The 21,297-nt window shown below is 42.7% G+C and overlaps 1 protein-coding gene across 4 annotated transcripts in view; it reads right to left on the reverse strand.

The window, feature by feature from the left end:
• The window catches only part of LOC136866508 (proline-rich protein 5), a 290,564-nt gene that overhangs the window by 95,170 nt on the left and 174,097 nt on the right, over positions 1-21,297 (reverse strand). Inside the window, exon 1 of one of the 4 annotated variants that reach the window (XM_067143548.2) lies at positions 4,890-5,031. The exons of the other annotated variants lie outside the window; for them this stretch is intronic. The gene's annotated coding sequence lies outside the window, so the exon portion shown is untranslated. Of the gene's footprint in view, positions 1-4,889; positions 5,032-21,297 lie in introns of those variants that run through there. 4 annotated transcript variants of the gene reach the window in all.

Consider the following 21,297-nt stretch of genomic DNA (forward strand, 5'->3'; position numbering starts at 1 on the left):
CGGAGACGAAAAGGCACGCATCAAAACGATGCTCATCACCTTTTTTGACGATATTCCTGACATCCAACGAAACGTGACGAGGCTTTTAAATACCATCCCAAAGGAAGCCATCTTGCAAAGTTTCCAAGACATGTATCACCGATCTCAGCAGTGCATAGTTACGGGAGAGGACTATTTCGAAGGACAGTAAGGTCACTGTCGTGCATTGTTCATCCGTGTTGACAGTACAGGACTATTCACTGAACTTTATTGTCACAGGTTGTATTTATAATAATCCAAGGTGACTGAAAAGTATTCACACCACAAAACCAGCTTGTCTGTTCGCCATAAACATTAAGGCGTCAATTCTTTCTGGCACCGTGCTTAGCCTGTTCGCATCCGGCTGGTTGAAGAAAATTTCACCGTCAGAATCTTGGCGGGCTAGGTAGGAGAGGTGGTCGCATACAATTTCTAATCACTAATGTGCGCGTTAAAAACCTCTGTTCAATTCTAAACCCCTATTCAATGTTCATATGGTGTGATGGAATATGACGCTGTTGATGGTGATCCGTTCGTCGTATGGGAACGTTAAGCCTTCTTTGTGTTATTCAACAGGAATAGGCTATGTGTCGACAAGGGGGTTTTACCCTCTCCCTTACTCATTATTCTTATCACACACGCAACCGACGTCATGCGACCTGACATCACTTCACATAACATTGCATCATTTCAAAATTTCATCATCTGTTTAAAGTCCAGCTCTCGTTTCTTCCTCGGACTCAGTGAGGGATCCCACCTTTATCGTCTCAAGGGCAGTGTCCTGGAGCGTGAGACATGTGGTCGGGGATATAACTGGGGATAAGGGTCGGTACCTCGCCCAGGTGGCGTCAACTGCTATGCTAAACTGGGGTCTTGTAGGGGATAGGAAGATTGGAAGGGATATATAAGCAAGAGGGAAGGAAGCGGAAGTGGCCTTAAGTTAGGTACCATCGCAGCATTTGCCTGGTGGAGAATTGGGAAACCACGGGAAAGCACTTCGAGGATGGCTGAGGTGGGAATCAAACCCCCTCTACTCAGTTGGATTCCCGAGGCTGAGTGGACCCGTTCCAGCCCTCGTACCACTACTAACTACTACACCAGAGAGGCGGACCAGAACAGAACCTAGTTACTTTTGAAGACGAATCATCTAGCGCACAGCACTCTTTTACTATTTCAGTCGAAAAAGTGACTGAGAATTTCTGTCCGGCTTCTTGGCTGAATGGTCTGCATCGAAGCCTTCGATTTAGTGAGTTTGGAGTTCGATTCCCGGCGAGGTCGGGAATATTATTCACGTCTTGTTAGTTCCCCTGACTCATGGAACGGGTGTTTTGTGTTCTTCCAAATATTCGCCTCTTCATACCCTCACAACACATTACACTACGAACCACGACAAGAACAGATAAACATTGAATACATCCTTCCATCTGGAGTTAGTTAGGAAAAGCATCCGGCAGTAAAATAGGGCCTCGTCCACAACTGCGACGAAGTTCAAACCCGCGACTCTACCAAGCTGTGGAGAAAACAGTAGAAGAACAGTATAAGAAATACTTCCCGTCAATATTTTACTTCTCTCAAGGGTAGTTGAAATGATTCTAGAAATAAGTGCAGGGGACACATAGAGCATGATTATTTCTTGAAGAAAATACATTTGCTCATTTCGAACATTGAGATAGGAATTAGAAAGATGTGGCGTTGTATGGAAGTGAAACATGGTTAATAAAAAGCTCAGAAAGAAAGAGAATAGAAGCCTTGGGCATGTGGTGTTACAGAAGAATGCTGAAGGTGCGAATCACGAATGAATAGTTACTGAATCGAATCGCTGATAGAACGATTTGGCGATATTTGACCAGAAGAAGAGATGTAATGATAGGGCACATATTAAGACACCCAGAACTAGTTCAGTTAGATTCTGAGAGAAGTGTACGGTATGTGGTAAGAACGGTAGACCAAGATATGAATATGACTAACAGAATAGTGTAGATGTAGGACGCAACAGTTTTGTAGAATTGAAAAGGTTTAGCACATAATAGGGTGACATGGAGAGTTGCATCAACCAATCTATGGACTAATGATCCCAACAACAACAACAACAATATGTTTATTGAGCTTTGAGCCTTTTGGCTTCCAGCCGGACACTGGACAAAATCTATTTTCCACCTTTCTCTAATCGTAATGAGTGGGAACTGTTAAAGCGCCTGTCTACCACTTAAAGGCACTGTCAGCTTGCATTCGGGAGAACTCCACTGTAGGCAGCCCTAAGGATGGTTTTCCGTGGTTTCTCATTTTCATACCAGGCAAATGCTGGGGCTGTGCCATAATTAAGGCCACGGCCGCTTCCTTCCAATTCCTAGGCCTTTCCTATCCCATCGTCGCCATAAGACATATCTGTGTCTATGTGACGTAAAGTCACTAGCGATTTCTGTCTTGGACGCCCAGTGTTCTAATTTATTACACTTAATTTTTCTTTCTTTCTTTTCTTTCTTTCTTTCTTTCTTAATCTGTTTACCCTCCAGGGTTGGTTTTTTCCTCGGACTCAGCGAGGGATCCCAGCTCTACCGCAGTGTCTTGGAGCTAAGGCTAAGGCCGCGTCCTTCTCACTCCTAGCCCTTTCCTGCCCCATCGTCGCCAATAAGACCTATCAGTTTCGACGCGACGAAAGAAAAATAATAAATAAATAAATAAGTAAATACACTGTTGTAAGGAATTAATCATCGCAATATGGCAATAACTCATTTTCAGCGAAAATAAAACATTTTCTAAGGTTCCGAGATAAGGGAATAAGACCTATCATTGCTTAAATTTACATAATTCCTATACACACGTTTAATACGTAACGCTATCACAGTGTCAACTAACACTGGCGTTAACACTGTGTAAGTATCCAAAACAATTACAATTTCCCCCAAAAGTTGACAAAATTAAATGTATGCACACCTCTCCCACAACTCCATGTTTTTTTTTTGTTTGTTTTTTTCCGCACAAATACGACTAACTCCACCGTAATATCAAGTCTGCGTTTCAGTGGAAACTATTCTCATTGTGGTGAGGAGGGATGGAAAAGTGTTTTTCACACATCTGCATTATAACTGTTTCACCTCTGTGGTGTAGTGGTTAGTGCGATTAGCTGAGCTGCTACCTCTGAAGGCCCAGGGTTGTTTCCCGCCTTTGACACGAAATTCGAAGAAGTTGTACGAGGACTGGAACGGGCTCCACTCAGGCTCGGGAGGTCAACTGATTTGAGGGGGTTTGATTCCCACCTCAGCCTTCCTCGAAGTGGTTTTCTGTGGTTTCCAAATTCTCCTCCAGGGAAATGCAGGGATGGTACCTAACTCAGGGCCAAAGCCGCTTCCTTCCCTCTTCCTTGTCTTTCCCTTTCCCATCTTCCCATCCCCTGTCCAGCTCCATGGCTAAATGGTTACTTGCTGCCCTTTGGTCATAGGAATCCCGGGTTCGATACCCGGCAGGGTTGGGAATTTTAACCATCATTGGTTAAATCCGCTCACTTGGGGGCTCGGTGTATGTGTCGTGTTCATCATCATTTCATCCTCATCATGATGTGCAGGTTCGCCTACGGCGTCAAATCAAAGGACCTGCACCTGGCGATCCAAACATGTCCTCGGACACTAAAAGCCATACATCCTTTCATTTTCCATCCCCGGCAAGGCCCCTGTTCAGCATAGCAGGTGAGGCCGCTTGGGCCAGGTACTGGTCTTCCTCCCCAATTGTATCCCCGACTCAAATGTCTCGTGCTCCAGGGCACTGCCCTTGAGGCGGTAGAGGTAGGATCCCTCACTGAGTTCGAGGGAAAAAACCAACTCTGGAGGGTAAACAGATTAAGAGAACGGAAGGAAGGAAGACAGAAAGAAAGAAAACAGAAAGAAGGAAACAAAATATTATTATTATTATTATTATTATTATTATTATTATTATTATTATTATTATCATCTTTCTTTCTTTCTTTCTTTCTTTCTTTCTTTCTTTCTTTCTTTCTTTCTTTCTTAATCCGTTTACCCTTCAGGGTTGGTTTCTCCCTTGTACTCAACGAGGGATCCCACCTCTACCGCCTCAAGGGCAGTGTCCTTGAGGGTGAGACCTTTGGTTGGGGATACAACTGGGGAGGAGGACCAGTGCCTCGCCCAGACGGCCTCACCTGCTATACTGAACAGGGGCCTCGGGGAGGATGGGAAAATTGAAAGTGATAGACAAGGAAGAGGGAAGGAAGCGGCCGTGGCGTTAAGTTAGGTACTCCATTTGCCTGGAGGAGAAGTGGGAAACCACGGAAAACCACTTCGAGGATGGTTGAGGAGGGATCGAACCCTCCTCTACTTAGTTGACCTCCCCGTGTTATATTTGTGTGAGGTGACCACTTTTCAATTTTCGTGGCAGGATCGAGAATCGAACTCTGGCCTCCGTGGGGTGGCAGCTAATCACACTAACAATTACACCACAAAGGCGGACTATTATTATTATTATTATTATTATTATTATTATTATTATTATTATTAATTAGTGGCCGAGCTTGGAAATAACCCTATGCCTACCTGTTACGGTAACCGCTTGAACATGCCGACACTCAGAATTTAAAGAGAACACTAAAGTTCCGGAAACCTGCTTTTCGGTTAAGTTTATAGGTAAGGTGAGCTCAGCGTGACGTCAGTTCACAATGGGGGAGTGAGGCTTACTTTGACGGACGGTGTTAATACACTTCTCTGTTCGCATTGTTTACAGGTCTTAGTCAGCTCACACAAAAATAACACGTGAAAGCGTTCCACACACACCACCACCACTACCACCTCATAACACAGTACAATTCTTTACACTCCCATGGGCTGTAATCAGACCAACACCAAGACCATCCCACATTCACTCACCTTACAATACAATCACAGAACAAATTCTTGTCACTTCACTTTCCGGTTCATTGTAGAAAAAAAAATGGTTTGTCCTTCTAGATCCACGTTTGAAATATGACGTAAGAAATTCGCAAGCAGTATCAGGCCATCTGACAGTCGAAGGCATCACACCTAGTACGAATTCTAAATCTGTCTGCCGTTGGCAGCGCTGCAGTAGCAGATCTTGTACACAGGACCAGCGCACGTCTTTAATCCCTGGCGTGACGTATATTCGCATAATGAGATAACCTACTCTTTGCATTGTTATCAATATGTACATTAGATTACTTGAAGAACTGAGACATGCGTTTATAACTGAGAAGTGGATGACTTCCCTTAGAACTTCCAACATTTGCGGATGATGTACCGGTATATAATAATCAGGGGCAGGCACACCGATTTCGGGTAATTATCGGGGAGGGGGTGGGCATGATTATCGTGAACACAGTCATGTGAAATTAGGAACAACTATTAATGCAAACATTTTATATATTCACAAACAAACAGAAGAGAACAGGACTATAATAGAGCTAGTTTCTCAAATATTTTTAACGAAATTTATGTACAGTTTTTCAATAATATTCGCTAGTAAACAGAAAAATCGCCTCTGTGGTGTAGTGGTTAGTGTGATTAGCTGCGACCCCCGGAGGCCCGGGTTCGATTCCCGGCTCTGCCACGAAATTTGTTAAGTGGTACTCAGCCTCGGGAGGTCAACTGAGTAGAGGTGGGTTCGATTCCTACCTCAGCCATCCTGCAAGTGGTTTTCCGTGGTTTCCCACTTCTCCTCCAGGCAAATGCCGGGATGGTACCTAACTTAAGGCCACGGCCGCTTCCTTCCCTCTTTCTTGTCTATCCCTTCCACTCTTCCCATCCCCCCACAAGGCCCCTGTCCAGCATAGCAGGTGAGGCCACCTGGGCGAGGTACTGTCATCCTCCCCAGTTGTATCCCAAACCCAGAGTCTGAAGCTCCAGGACACTGCCTTGAGGCGGTAGAGGTGGAATCCCTCGCTGAGTCCGAGGAAAAAACCGAAGCTGGAGGGTAAACAGAGTAAGAAAAAGAAGAAACATAAAAATATAAATTATTCATAAATACATATTTTGAAGTCTAAAATTATATGTACGAAGCTAATCACGAGTAAAACAATTAGAACTTGCTTCATAAATACATTTTCTCAATAAATGTCCTGTTACTGCATATTATGTAACTTATTTATGATACGAAATGTGAAAAGCTCTACCAGCAGATGTACCGTCTGAAAGGTCTTCATTGAGAAATGTAGTTCTATGAAGAAATGTCCGCTTTCTAAACTCATTTCTTGATATAAAACCATCTACCACTTCCTCCAGATTTAACGCCTTAGCACTATCAAACTCCACGTTTGAAGAGGAGTTAACATCTAGGAGGAATTTCTTTTTCTTTCTTTGGGGAAAATGTCACCCTGCCTCAGTAAGATCCATTTGGGGGGGGGGCAGAAAACGCCTTGCCCCCCTCCCAAAGTCGGTGCCACTAATCAGGGGGTGGGAGTAGTATAATTGGATGGTTCTGCGGCCTCCGCCTCCGCCCGCCTCCTCCTCCTCCTCCTCCTCCCGCGGGAAATTTGAATTTTGGCGCGAGATTTGAATTTGTAAACAAAGCCACGTGCTTTTTGACAGACAACAACGCATCGCTAACCTCAGTACTGCCATCTTGACGGGCCTAAACCTCACTAGTACCAACTTAACCTAACTAGCATGAGGTAAACAAAGCCACGTGTTTTTTGACAGCCACGTGCTTTTTGACAGACAACAACGCATCGCTAACCTCACTGCTGCCATCTTGACGGGCCTAAACCTCAGTAGTGCCAACTTAACCTAACTAGCGCGTGGTAAACAAAGCCACGTGCTTTTTGACAGACAACAACGCATCGCTAACCTCAGTACTGCCATCTTGACGGGCCTAAACCTTAGTAGTGCCAACTTAACCTAACTAGCGCGAGATAAACAAATCCACGTGCTTTTTGACAGCCACGTGCTTTTTGACAGATTTGTAAACAAAGCCACGTGCTTTTTGACAGACAACAACGCATCGCTAACCTCAGTACTGCCATCTTGACGGGCCTAAACCTCAGTAGTGCCAACTTAACCTAACTAGTGCGAGGTAAACAAAGCCACGTGTTTTTTTTGACAGCCACGTGCTTTTTTTGACAGCTGTCATCCGCCATCTTTAAACCACAAAACACTGTGCTGCCCTCTTGCGTCACCTGTCATCCGCAGTGCTGCCATCTTGACGGGTCTAAACCTTAGTGCTACCAACTTAACCCAACTAGCGCGAGGTAAACAAAGCCACGTGCAGCTGTCATCCGCCATCTTTAATCACAGTGCTGCCCTCTTTAGCTACTTACCTTTGAAATGTGGTGGCGGATAATTTGAAAAATGCTTTTTGACAGCAGCCATCTTTGTTCACCATGCTGCCCTCTTTAGCTAGATACCTGTGGTGGCAGGCAATTCCACATGACAGCAGCCATCTTTAATCAAGAGAGCACTGTGCTGCCATCTTTAGCTAGATACCTTTGAAATGTGGTGGCGGCAAATTGAAAAATTTCACGTGCTCTTGTTTGGAAACAAACTCACGTGCTTTTTTGACAGCTACCATCCACCATCTTTAATCAACAGAGCATAGTGCTGCCCTCTATGTGGTGGCGGCAATTTCCACGTGCTCTTGTTTGGAAACAAAGCCATGTGCAGCTGTCATCCGCCATCTTTAATCAACAGAGCACCGTGCTGCGGGCAATTACGTCAGCTGTCATCCGCCATCTTTAAACACCGTGCTGCCCTCTTTATGGCTACTACCTTAAGCACGTAGTAGCGGGCAATTTGAAAAGTTCTGTTAGCTATCATCCGCCATCTTTGAGCACCGTGCTGCCATCTTTAGCTGGATACCTTTGAAATGTGGTGGCGGCAAATTGAAAAATTTCACGTGCTCTTGTTTGGAAACAAACTCACGTGCTTTTTTGACAGCTACCATCCGCCATCTTTAATCAACAGAGCATAGTGCTGCCCTCTATGTGGTGGCGGCAAATTCCACGTGCTCTTGTTTGGAAACAAAGCCATGTGCAGCTGTCATCCGCCATCTTTGAGCACCGTGCTGCCCTCTTTAGATGTAAATTCGTCACCTGTCATCCGCAGTGCTGCCATCTTTAGCTAGATACCTTTGAAATGTGGTGGTGGATAATTTAAAAAGAGAAATTCTACAGCAGCCCTCTCTCGACGCTAATTGCATAAGATGGCGGCTATACATGACTCGTTAAGGGTGCTTACGCAAGATGGCTGCTATACACAGACGCCCTTGGGATGCTTGCGCAAGATGGCAGTTATACATGGCTCCTTATGAGATGCCCTAGGGATGCTTGCTCAAGATAGCGACTGCTCTTATGGGACGGCTTAAGTGTCCTTGGCTTGAGACGCCCTAAGGATGCTTGCGCAAGATGGCGGACACAAGATGGCGGCTATACACAACTCCTTATGAGACGCTTTAAGGGTGCTTGCGCAAGATGGTTGCTACTCTTAGCTTAGAGGCTAACGTGTCGTGCTAGTTCGATTAATTAAATTTAGGGCTTAAATGCAAAACGGACAAAATTTTTCTGCCTAATACCTAGGTTCGCAGTATGAGGAACAAGAAAACCATAGTCTAATGATGGGATCAACGGTTCGGTTCCTACTTAGGCCCTTTGATATTTGCTCTGTTTTAGCTTGTATTGAAGCGAGTCTTCGTAACATGATCAGGTCTAACTATGGTAGAGAGTATAACGTACCGTGCTGGTTCGATTCATTAAATTTGGAGGCTTAAATGCAAAATGTTAAATATCTCGAAAACGGTGCATCGTAGAGCAAAACGGACAAAATTTTTCCGCCTAATACGTAGGTTCGTAGTATCAGGAACAAGAAAAAACATAGTCTAATGATGAGATCAACGGTTCGATTCTTACTTAAGCCCTTTGGCATTGGCAGCTATCTATTTCTACAAGATGGTGGCTGCTCTTATGAGACACAAGATGGCTTGAGACGTCCTAGGGATGCTTACGCAAGATGGCGGACACAAAATGGTGACTATACATAGCTCCTTATGAGACAGCCTAGGGGTGCTCGCACAAGATGGCAGCTACTCTTATGAAGAAAGCTAGCTTAGAGGCTACTGCGCAAGATAACAGCTGCTGTTATGCATGTGGTGGAGGGCAATTTGAAATTCTATGTGCTTAATCAACAGAGCACCCTGCTACCCTCTTTAGCTGAAATGTGGTGGTGGATAATTTGAAAAATTATTTTGACAGCTATCATCTTTAAACATTAAGGCCTTATCATTCTCCTCCTCCTCCTCCTCCTTCTCTATCTCCTCCGCCTCTTATGTCAAGGCATAGCTTTATATCGAACAAGTTTAAACCTGCATCGCGAAGGCAAGCGTGTGCAGCGATAACATTATTATGCATGTTTAGACTTTCGAAACATAAGAAGAGTAGAACCAAACGCTGTACTCGATACGACATGTGATCAGAACATTGATTGATGCGTTCAGAAAACAAAATAAGTGATCAAGACTAGAATCGAACACTGTACTCAATACATCATGTGTTTAGAATATGTCAGGGGATACCCTTGTTCTAAGAAGATAAGATTGAAACATAACAAGACTAGAATAGAACACTGTAATCGATGTTGCTAACTTCAACATGTGATCAGAACATTGATTGATGTGTTCAGAACACAAAATAAGTGATCATGACTAGAATCGAACACTGTACTCGATACAACATGTGTTCAGAACACAAAATAAGTGATCAAGACTAGAATCGAACACTGTACTCAATACAACATGTGTTTAGAACATGTTAGGGGGTACCCTTGTTCTAAGAAGATCAGAATGAAACATAACAAGACTAGAATCGAACACTGTAATCGATGTTGTTAACCTCAACATATGATCAGAACATTGTTTGATGTGTTCAGAGCAAAAGTACAATTTTGATGATTTGCTTAGTGTAAAATCAAAAACTATGGAAACACACTGTGCACATATCGCATAGCTAACTCGCTCAGTAAGCAATATTGCAAAACTACAACTTCAATGATTTGCCTAGTGTAAAAATAAAAAAAACACACTGTACCCATACTGCGCAGCTAACTCGCTCGGTAAACGATATAGCCAAAGTATAACTTCAAATTATTTACCTTCCATCATTCGTCTTGTGTGAAAATCAGTCGAACAAGTTATCGCATAAACATGTAACATGAAATATCAGTCAATCTGTTGGCATGGGTTACAAGCATGTAGCTTATGCGGGAAGTAAAATTAAACAGAACGCTAGTGCTATAAGAAATACTCTGCTTACATTTAAGTCCCTAGCTGTTGAACAAGTTATTACATAAATATGTAACATGAAATATCGGTTCGGAAACATATTGTTTCAAGGATGAAAGGACTCTTCCTCCTCCTTACCGCACATTCCTTTAGGGCTAAGGGGCTAATGGGCTAAAGGGCTAATGGGCAAAAGGGCTAAAGGGCTAATGGGCTAAAGGGCTAAAGGGCTGAAGGAGCAACAACCTCATCGATCGCTATCAGCAAGAACGCTTGTACTTTGTTAAGTGTAGAAAATTAATCTTTATTTGTAAATGGTTTCATGTTCAGAACAAGGAATGGAACCTAGGGGTTACGTCTTACCTAATAAAATCCCCGAGGTGCGATGAGTTACGTTTTTCGAACTAGTGTTTGGAACACTGAACTTTTCAAGATGATAGCAGAGAGTTTAGCAATGTTCTGTTGTTGGATTATAAATTCCGCGCTACAACATGCATAAGGTGGCAGCCTTGAGGTTTACTGCCGTAAAGATGACAAGAGTGAGGTTAACAATGTTCCGTTGTTGGATTTTAAATTCCGCGCTATAACATGCATAAGGTGGCAGCCTTGAGGTTTACCGCCGTAAAGATGGCAGCAGTGAGGTTAGCGACGCTCTATTGTCCTTCAAAGTGAGGTTAGGGTTCGTCAAGAAGACAGCTGTCAAAAAAGCACGTGGCTATGTTTACCAAACAAGAGCACGTGGTCGTGACGTCACGGTCACGTAGTATGCTGCCTCAGCATGCAAAGTTCAATGTCTACACCTACGTAGTAAACATTCTGCTGTGTTCACAAGATTTTTTACACATAACTATTCTTTATGCTTTAAGTTCATGCACATAGGCTATGCTAAGATAGCAGCACAAACACATGCGAACTTTGTACATTCTAATGGAATATGTTTAGTACTGCGTGCATCATAGATACATGATGTGTACACGCATTTAAACATGGCTATACTTAATGCTGCTGCTTTGTTTACAAGATTTTTACACATTGCTATTCTTTATGCTTTAAGTTCGTGCACACACAAGCGATAGTCTTACGCTCTGGCAGGAGAAGTTTAGTACAATATTCGATACATTATCGGTGGGTGATGTGTACACGCTTTAGAACATAGCTCTTCTTTGTGCTTTAAGGTCGTGCACATGGGTTAGGGATACACAAAAGCGATTGCTACATGCTCTAGCGGAAGAAGTCTAGTACGATAGTCGATGCATGTAAAATCGATAGGTTTTGCTAAGGTAGCAGCACACTTACACGATTTTAGCACAATCTAGTGGAAAAAGTTTAGTATGATAGTCGTTTCGTGTAAAATCATTAGGTAATGTGTACACGCTTTGAAACAAGGCTATTCTTTGTACTTTAAGTTCATGCGTAGAGGTTATGCTAAGATAGCAGCACAACCTATCGGAAGAAGTTTAGTACGATATTTGATGCATGCAAAATCAATAAGTAATGTGTACACGCTTTAAAACATGGTTATTCTTCGTACTTTAAGTTCATGCGTATAGGTTAGGCTAAGATAGCAGCACAGTCTAGCGTAAGAAGTTTAGTACGAGAGTCGATGAATGCAAAATCGATCGGTGATGTGTACACGCTTTGAAACATAGCTATTCTTTGTACTTTATGTTCATGCGTCTTAGTTATGCTAAGATAGCAGCACAATCTACCCGAAGAAGTTTTGTACGAGAGTCGATACATGCAAAATCGATAGTTGATGCGTACATGCTTTGAAACATGACTATTCATTGTACTTTAAGTTCATGGGTATAGGTTATGCTAAGATAGCAGCACAATCTAGCGGAAGAAATTTAGTACGATATTTGATGCATGCAAAATCGATAGGTAATGTGTACACGCTGTGAAACATGGCTATTCTTTGTACCTTAAGGACATGCTAAGATAGCAGCACAACATAGCGGAAGAAGTTTAGTACGAGAGTCGATGCTTGCAAAATCGATAGGTAACGTGTACACGCTTTGAGACATAGCTATTCTTTGTACTTTAAGTTCATGCGTCTTAGTCATGCTAAGATAGCAGCACAATCTACCTGCAGAAGTTTAGTACGAGAGTTGATACATGCAAATTCGATAGGTAATGTGTACACGCTTTGAAACATGGCTATTCTTTGTACTTTAAGGTCACGCGTATAGGTTATGCTAAGATAGCAGCACAATCTAGCGGAAGAAGTTTAGTACGATATTTGTTGCATGCAAAGTCGATAGGTAATGTGTACACGCTTTGAAACATGGCTATTCATTGTACTTTAAGGTCACGCGTATAGTTTATGCTAAGATAGCAGCACAATCTAGCGGAAGAAGTTTAGTACGAGAGTCGATGCGTGCAAAATCGATAGGTAATGTGTACACGCTTTGAAACATGGCTATTCATTGTACTTTAATTTTATGTGTATAGGTTATGCTATGATAGCAGCACGATCTAGCGGATGAAGTTTAGTTCGATGGTCGATGCATGTAAAATCGATAGGTGATGTGTACACACTTTGAAACATGGCAATTCATACTGCTGCTCTGTCCCCAAGACTTTTGAGCATAGCTAATCCTAATGCTGCTCTTAACGACGTCGAGCTAAGGATTGATTACGTGACCGTGACGTCACGACCACGTGCTCTTGTTTGGTAAACATAGCCACGTGCGTTTTTGACAGCTGTCTTCTTGACGAACCCTAACCTCACTTTGAAGGACAATAGAGCGTCGCTAACCTCACTGCTGCCATCTTTACGGCGGTAAACCTCAAGGCTGCCACCTTATGCATGTTATAGCGCGGAATTTAAAATCCAACAACGGAACATTGTTAACATCACTCTTGTCATCTTTACGGCAGTAAACCTCAAGGCTGCCACCTTATGCATGTTGTAGCGCGGAATTTATAATCCAACAACAGAACATTGCTAAACTCTCTGCTATCATCTTGAAAAGTTCAGTGTTCCAAACACTAGTTCGAAAAACGTAACTCATCGCACCTCGGGGATTTTATTAGGTAAGACGTAACCCCTAGGTTCCATTCCTTGTTCTGAACATGAAACCATTTACAAATAAAGATTAATTTTCTACACTTAACAAAGTACAAGCGTTCTTGCTGATAGCGATCGATGAGGTTGTTGCTCCTTCAGCCCTTTAGCTCTTTAGCCCTTTAGCCCATTAGCCCTTTAGCCCTTTTTCCATTAGCCCTTTAGCCCATTAGCCCCTTAGCCCTACAAGGAATGTGCGGTAAGGAGGAGGAAGAGTCCTTTCATCCTTGAAACAATATGTTTCCGAACCGATATTTCATGTTACATATTTATGTAATAACTTGTTCAACAGCTAGGGACTTAAATGTAAGCAGAGTATTTCTTATAGCACTAGCGTTCTGTTTAATTTTACTTCCCGCATAAGCTACATGCTTGTAACCCATGCCAACAGATTGACTGATATTTCATGTTACATGTTTATGCGATAACTTGTTCGACTGATTTTCACACAAGACGAATGATGGAAGGTAAATAATTTGAAGTTATACTTTGGCTATATCGTTTACCGAGCGAGTTAGCTGCGCAGTATGGGTACAGTGTGTTTTTTGATTTTTACACTAGGCAAATCATTGAAGTTGTAGTTTTGCAATATTGTTTACTGAGCGAGTTAGCTATGCGATATGTGCACAGTGTGTTTCCATAGTTTTTGATTTTACACTAAGCAAATCATCAAAATTGTACTTTTGCTCTGAACACATCAAGCAATGTTCTGATCATATGTTGAGGTTAACAACATCGATTACAGTGTTCGATTCTAGTCTTGTTATGTTTCATTCTGATCTTCTTAGAACAAGGGTACCCCCTAACATGTTCTAAACACATGTTGTATTGAGTACAGTGTTCGATTCTAGTCTTGATCACTTATTTTGTGTTCTGAACACATGTTGTATCGAGTACAGTGTTCGATTCTAGTCATGATCACTTATTTTGTGTTCTGAACACATCAATCAATGTTCTGATCACATGTTGAAGTTAGCAACATCGATTACAGTGTTCTATTCTAGTCTTGTTATGTTTCAATCTTATCTTCTTAGAACAAGGGTATCCCCTGACATATTCTAAACACATGATGTATTGAGTACAGTGTTCGATTCTAGTCTTGATCACTTATTTTGTTTTCTGAACGCATCAATCAATGTTCTGATCACATGTCGTATCGAGTACAGCGTTTGGTTCTACTCTTCTTATGTTTCGAAAGTCTAAACATGCATAATAATGTTATCGCTGCACACGCTTGCCTTCGCGATGCAGGTTTAAACTTGTTCGATATAAAGCTATGCCTTGACATAAGAGGCGGAGGAGATAGAGAAGGAGGAGGAGGAGGAGGAGAATGATAAGGCCTTAATGTTTAAAGATGATAGCTGTCAAAATAATTTTTCAAATTATCCACCACCACATTTCAGCTAAAGAGGGTAGCAGGGTGCTCTGTTGATTAAGCACATAGAATTTCAAATTGCCCTCCACCACATGCATAACAGCAGCTGTTATCTTGCGCAGTAGCCTCTAAGCTAGCTTTCTTCATAAGAGTAGCTGCCATCTTGTGCGAGCACCCCTAGGCTGTCTCATAAGGAGCTATGTATAGTCACCATTTTGTGTCCGCCATCTTGCGTAAGCATCCCTAGGAAGTCTCAAGCCATCTTGTGTCTCATAAGAGCAGCCACCATCTTGTAGAAATAGATAGCTGCCAATGCCAAAGGGCTTAAGTAAGAATCGAACCGTTGATCTCATCATTAGACTATGTTTTTTCTTGTTCCTGATACTACGAACCTACGTATTAGGCGGAAAAATTTTGTCCGTTTTGCTCTACGATGCACCGTTTTCGAGATATTTAACATTTTGCATTTAAGCCTCCAAATTTAATGAATCGAACCAGCACGGTACGTTATACTCTCTACCATAGTTAGACCTGATCATGTTACGAAGACTCGCTTCAATACAAGCTAAAACAGAGCAAATATCAAAGGGCCTAAGTAGGAACCGAACCGTTGATCCCATCATTAGACTATGGTTTTCTTGTTCCTCATACTGCGAACCTAGGTATTAGGCAGAAAATTTTTGTCCGTTTTGCATTTAAGCCCTAAATTTAATGAATCGAACTAGCACGACACGTTAGCCTCTAAGCTAAGAGTAGCAACCATCTTGCGCAAGCACCCTTAAAGCGTCTCATAAGGAGTTGTGTATAGCCGCCATCTTGTGTCCGCCATCTTGCGCAAGCATCCTTAGGGCGTCTCAAGCCAAGGACACTTAAGCCGTCCCATAAGAGCAGTCGCTATCTTGAGCAAGCATCCCTAGGGCATCTCATAAGGAGCCATGTATAACTGCCATCTTGCGCAAGCATCCCAAGGGCGTCTGTGTATAGCAGCCATCTTATGCAATTAGCGTCGAGAGAGGGCTGCTGTAGAATTTCTCTTTTTAAATTATCCACCACCACATTTCAAAGGTATCTAGCTAAAGATGGCAGCACTGCGGATGACAGGTGACGAATTTACATCTAAAGAGGGCAGCACGGTGCTCAAAGATGGCGGATGACAGCTGCACATGGCTTTGTTTCCAAACAAGAGCACGTGGAATTTGCCGCCACCACATAGAGGGCAGCACTATGCTCTGTTGATTAAAGATGGCGGATGGTAGCTGTCAAAAAAGCACGTGAGTTTGTTTCCAAACAAGAGCACGTGAAATTTTTCAATTTGCCGCCACCGCATTTCAAAGGTATCTAGCTAAAGATGGCAGCACGGTGCGCAAAGATGGCGAATGATAGCTAACAGAACTTTTCAAATTGCCCGCTACTACGTGCTTAAGGTAGTAGCCATAAAGAGGGCAGCACGGTGTTTAAAGATGGTGGATGACAGCTGACGAAATTGCCCGCAGTACGGTGCTCTGTTGATTAAAGATGGCGGATGACAGCTGCACATGGCTTTGTTTCCAAACAAGAGCACGTGGAAATTGCCGCCACCACATAGAGGGCAGCACTATGCTCTGTTGATTAAAGATGGTGGATGGTAGCTGTCAAAAAAAGCAAGTGAGTTTGTTTCCAAACAAGAGCACGTGAAATTTTTCAATTTGCCGCCACCACATTTCAAAGGTATCTAGCTAAAGATGGCAGCACAGTGCTCTCTTGATTAAAGATGGCTGCTGTCATGTGGAATTGCCTGCCACCACAGGTATCTAGCTAAAGAGGGCAGCATGGTGAACAAAGATGGCTGCTGTCAAAAAGCATTTTTCAAATTATCCGCCACCACATTTCAAAGGTAAGTAGCTAAAGAGGGCAGCACTGTGATTAAAGATGGCGGATGACAGCTGCACGTGGCTTTGTTTACCTCGCGCTAGTTGGGTTAAGTTGGTAGCACTAAGGTTTAGACCCGTCAAGATGGCAGCACTGCGGATGACAGGTGACGCAAGAGGGCAGCACAGTGTTTTGTGGTTTAAAGATGGCGGATGACAGCTGTCAAAAAAAGCACGTGGCTGTCAAAAAAAAAACACGTGGCTTTGTTTACCTCGCACTAGTTAGGTTAAGTTGGCACTACTGAGGTTTAGGCCCGTCAAGATGGCAGTACTGAGGTTAGCGATGCGTTGTTGTCTGTCAAAAAGCACGTGGCTTTGTTTACAAATCTGTCAAAAAGCACGTGGCTGTCAAAAAGCACGTGGATTTGTTTATCTCGCGCTAGTTAGGTTAAGTTGGCACTACTAAGGTTTAGGCCCGTCAAGATGGCAGTACTGAGGTTAGCGATGCGTTGTTGTCTGTCAAAAAGCACGTGGCTTTGTTTACCACGCGCTAGTTAGGTTAAGTTGGCACTACTGAGGTTTAGGCCCGTCAAGATGGCAGCAGTGAGGTTAGCGATGCGTTGTTGTCTGTCAAAAAGCACGTGGCTGTCAAAAACACGTGGCTTTGTTTACCTCATGCTAGTTAGGTTAAGTTGGTACTAGTGAGGTTTAGGCCCGTCAAGATGGCAGTACTGAGGTTAGCGATGCGTTGTTGTCTGTCAAAAAGCACGTGGCTTTGTTTACAAATTCAAATCTCGCGCCAAAATTCAAATTTCCCGCGGGAGGAGGAGGAGGAGGAGGAGGTGGAGGAGGCGGGCGGAGGCGGAGGCCGCAGAACCATCCAATTATACTACTGGTGGGGACGAATGCAATACGAGCCCGCCTGAAAAAATAAAAAAATCGGACCCGCTCAAATGAAGTGTAAAACCTAAACTAATATAAACGTAATTATGGCAGGTATAACTAACGTAATATATTGTCAAATTATATAAACAAAGGGATCATTCATTAATGTAAGATATTTAAAAATAATGTTTTAATACATTTGGTGCGACTGCCTCCGTAGTTTAACGGCGAAGCTACTGCACTGCCAACGCAACCGTACCCCACTTACACGTTGGTTTCATTTTTCAGTAACTACAGGACTATACTCTATAACAGATACTGAAGTCACAGTTAATCGATTACAACCACGAAAAATATCCGAACAAAGTGAAATCAAAAACTCTTCTAGTAAAGTATGAAAAATATCAAACCGAACAACTGATAAGTCTATAATTACTAAATACACCATGTTAATGCCTTCATGCCAAGGGAGCTCGTTCTAAACAGATTTGACTGACTGTTAATACATCTGCGACTAAAGGTCAGCACGCTAACCTTTTAGCCATGGAACCGGAGTCGTCGGTAAATACAGACGATATAAATCTTTATGGAGAACAATCCCAACGACTGCGTAAAAATGTTTATAAATAATAATTAATGACTACATTTCTATGATGAGATTTCAAGTAAAACATGTATACATTATATCACACACAAAGGTAATATCTAAAACTAGCTCGAGAACTAAATCAGTGTAATGTATTATTTGGAATTCCATTAATAGAGATATTCCTCCTCAAGAAAAAATATAGAAGGTTCATAAATAATGCAAGAGATATTTAAGACCAAAACCCTAAGAATGCGGGAGGAATTGTACAATCAGGTAATTCTAGTCTGAATACTACAATAAAGTAATTTCGTGATAGTGGCTTTAAGTCGCACCGACACAGATAGGTCTTATGGCGATGTTGGGATAGGAAAGGCCTAGGAGTTGGAAGGAAGCGGCCATGGCCTTAATTAAGGTACAACCTCAGCATTTGCCTGGTGCGAAAATGGGAAACCACGGAAAACCATATTCAGGGTTGCCGACAGTGGGATTCGAATCCACTATCTCCCGGATGCAAGCTCACAGCCGCGCGTTCCTAACCGCATGGCCAACTCACCCGGTAAACACAAGTTCAGTTATATTTTAACGAAGATTATTTTTTTAAATAATAATAATAAATAATAATAATAATAAGGGCTAATTTCATTTTTCGGTTTTTGGAGGCACCGAGATGCTGAAATTTAGGCCCGCATGAGTTCTTTTTCGTGTCAGTAAATGTACCGACACGAGGCTGACGAATTTGAGAACCTTCAAATACCACCGGACTGAGCCAGAATCGAACCTGACAAGTTCAGGTCCGAAGGTCAGCGCTTCAACCGCCAGAGCCACTCAGCCCGGTGATTACATTTGTTTTACAGTTACCTTATCTATAAATACAGTTCTTGGGGATCACGAAGTTCAGTTCCTGGATTTTCGGGAGACAGAAATGACAGAGCAGCATCTTCCTAAGTTGCTTTTGAAGAATTTACTGCAGGAAACTGGTAGTTCTTTTTACAACAAGAAATATGATGATGAGTTTATGTTTTATCCTACAAACACGCCCATGTATGGAGGTTCGTTTCCATGTCTGGGAGAAGTTACCAAACAAGTTATCTCAGTGCGTTACGGCACTGTTTGTACGGCTATTTCGGGAGATGGCTGGGATCGAATCCCCCATCGGCCATCCTCGAGCATTTTCATTTCCAGCCAAACGCCGGGATGGTACCTTCCCAATGGCCACGACCACTTCCTTCCCATTCCTAGCCCGTACAATTTCACCAACAGAGAACACCCTCATACAGTAGTACGTGTGGCTCACTCCCGTGGGGTGTACCGGGAAAAGGAACGAGCCGAACATGTCCTCGGATCTCCCGGCACTAAAAATCTTGCGCTAAAAAATAAAATTTGAAAACGTTCAAGGTAATCAGAAAAAGTGGTAGCATTTATTCGGATACTTTGAAGTTTCGTGAGGTCATGTTACATAATCAAACCACTATTCCAGTATATACAGCATGGATGGTAATTGATGCACCAAATTAACACAGTAGATCTTGGAGAGAGGATCACAGTGCCATAATTTTCAGGTCTCTTGCTTGCACCGTTACGCTAAGACTTTGGAGGAAAGAGACGAGCTGCTCGAATAAATGGTATGTTCCGAGCTGTCAGTGGAGAGATGGCGTGAAGTGACATTGGTAGACGAATAAGTACGAGTGATGGTTATAAAAGTAAGATAGATCACAATAAGAAGATGAAGCTGGAATTCAAGAGGGCAAATTTAGGCAAATATTCGTTTATAAGAAACTGAGCATGCCTCTGCTGGCGAGATGTAGTGTTTACAGTGCACTATATCTTCTGGTCGTTCGTTCGTAAACTGTTTTCCCTCCAGGGTCGATTTTTCCCTCGCACTCTGCGAGGGATCCCACCTCTACCGCCTCAAGGGCAGTGTCCTGGAGCTTCAGACTCTGGGTCTGGGGATACAACTGGGGAGGATGACCAGTACCTCGCCCAGGCGGCCTCACCTGCTATGCTGAACAGGGGCCTCGTGAAGGGATGGGACGTGTGGAAGGGATAAACAAGGAAGAGGGAAGGAAGCGGCCTTGGCCTTAAGTTAGGTACCATCCCGGCATTTGCCTGGAGGAGAAGTGGGAAACCACGGAAACCACTTCCAGGATGGCTGAGGAGGGAATCGAAACCCCCACTACTCAGTTGACCTCCCGAGGCTGAGTGGACCCCGTTCCAGCCCTCGTACCACTTTTCAAATTTTGTGGCAGAGCCGGGAATCGAACCCGGGCCTCTGGGGGTGGCAGCTAATCACACTAACTACTACACCACAGAGGCGGACATCTTCTGGTACGGGCTAGAATACATTCGTTACTTTCCTCAACCTGTCTCAGTCTCATCGTTGACCTTGTTCATATGAATGTGACTGAGGTATGAGTGATGCTAGTACCATTCCTTATGCAGCCAGTCCCTGTTATGAATGACGTGAAAATATCACTCATAGGGTCGGTTGGTGCATGCATTTCAGTGGGCTTGGCAGACTGGTGTGTAATATCAACTTCTGGTCCGGTGAGGAAAGCAACGGGAAACCACCTCACTTCTCATTTCCTAGTATGCCTCTTCGGTGACGCCTAGGCTATCTATGACAGCTGTTGATGGGGCTGTGGAGGATCAAACCAGCCTTCGGGCTGAATACCCAACATTCATACAAAAGAAATTGAGTTAGAGTTTGGAATAATTTAAATTTCAATTAATTTTAATTTCAAAATTCTCTGAAATATTTTACTCTAGAACTGCTGCAGGTTTCAAATGCTGCAATTATTTTCCTCAATACCCACCATGAAAATTAAATCATGCCTGTAATCACATATTAGTTCTAATAAATCCATATTATACATCAATAGAAAGCTGAAAGATTGGTCTACACAAACGTGACAGAAATAATAAAAAACATTGTTAAGATGTCTGACTATCGTAAAGTAAAATTATACTTTTTTGAACAAGGGAACTGTTGAAATGTTTTGCTCTAAGAAAATAATTTCTGATAGATAATTTATTCCTGAAACACAATATTCTGAAAAGCACAATTATGTTCCTACGTATTCCCGCACAGTTCTTCACTTTCCATTTAGAATGATAAGTAAAAAGCAATTTTTTCTCGAAACGGATTTTGAGGGTTTTTTCACGAATTTCGAAACTAATGTTTTCTTAGGTCAGTTTTAGTTTTTTCTGTGGTGTGATCAAATTCCATATAACAATCTACAAAAATATCAACAGTTCACACTTATCCCTTCATTGGTTTCTTCAAATATTGGCG

The sequence above is a fragment of the Anabrus simplex genome, chromosome 3 (genome assembly GCF_040414725.1).
Source record: "Anabrus simplex isolate iqAnaSimp1 chromosome 3, ASM4041472v1, whole genome shotgun sequence".
Taxonomy (NCBI): Eukaryota; Metazoa; Arthropoda; class Insecta; order Orthoptera; family Tettigoniidae; genus Anabrus; species Anabrus simplex.